The sequence below is a fragment of the Penaeus monodon genome, chromosome 19, assembly GCF_015228065.2.
Source record: "Penaeus monodon isolate SGIC_2016 chromosome 19, NSTDA_Pmon_1, whole genome shotgun sequence".
Classification (NCBI taxonomy): Eukaryota; Metazoa; Arthropoda; class Malacostraca; order Decapoda; family Penaeidae; genus Penaeus; species Penaeus monodon.
The window spans coordinates 9,202,682-9,203,663 of NC_051404.1; positions in this window are offsets into that span (position 1 = coordinate 9,202,682).

The following is a 982-nucleotide window of genomic DNA, read 5'->3' on the forward strand; positions in this document are numbered from 1 at the left end:
AACGCGGCGGTTCCCCTGTAATTAGAGACAGCTTCTTGCCTCACTCCGCGATTCTGTTAAATTGCTCTTAGTTCACCTGCGCATACGAACGAGGTGGAAAGGGGAGAGAAGAGAGGAAGGGGAGGGGAAGGGAGGGTTGTGAGAGGAGTGTGGGGGAAGGGAAGGAGGGAGATGGGGGAAGGAGGGAGGGGAGGGAGAAGGAGGAGGGGGAGAAGAGAGGGGGTAGGGGAAGGAGGAGGGGTAAGGAAGGGGAGAGAGAAGGAGAGAAAGGATGGGGGATGGGAGGGGGGGTATTAGGGAAGGGGAAGGGGGGAGGAAGGGAAAGGGGAGGGTAGGGGAGGGAGGAGGGGAAAAGGGAGGTAAGGATGAAGGGAGGAATGAGAGGGAAGAGAGAGGACATGAGAAAGAAGACGGGTCATGGTAGACATAGCAGAAGAAAGGAGTGAGAGAAGGATGCCAGAAAAGGAGGGAACGGAAGAAGGGAAAGGGAAACTAAAAAGAAGGGGGAATAAATTAAGAAATAAGGGAAAATGCAGATAATGTTGAAGGGGGAGAAAGAAAGCGAGGATGAAAGTAAATAGAAGAAACTACTAAACCAGGAAGAAGGATGAATATTGGAAAACGTAAGAAGAGAAAAGAGAAGAGAGGAAGAGGAAGAAATATAGAAAAAAAAACAACACGAACACAGATCAAAGACGCCGAAGCACTGAAACAAACAAACAAACACACAAAACAGTAAATAAAATCAACCAAGTAAGAATAATGAAGAGAAAAAAAAGAAAAAAAAAGAGGTATGAAGAAAGAAGCGATAAGTTCCAGAAGAAAAGACTTCAGGCAAGATATTAACTCTAATTGGGCAATGTGTCTAACAGCGCGACGGACATGCAGCCTCTTGGGACCAGAGTGACGCCATGTTGCCTGTTCTCGCGCCGCTCATCCGGGATCTTGCGGAAAGGGGGGCGGGGCGGGGGGAGGGAGGAAG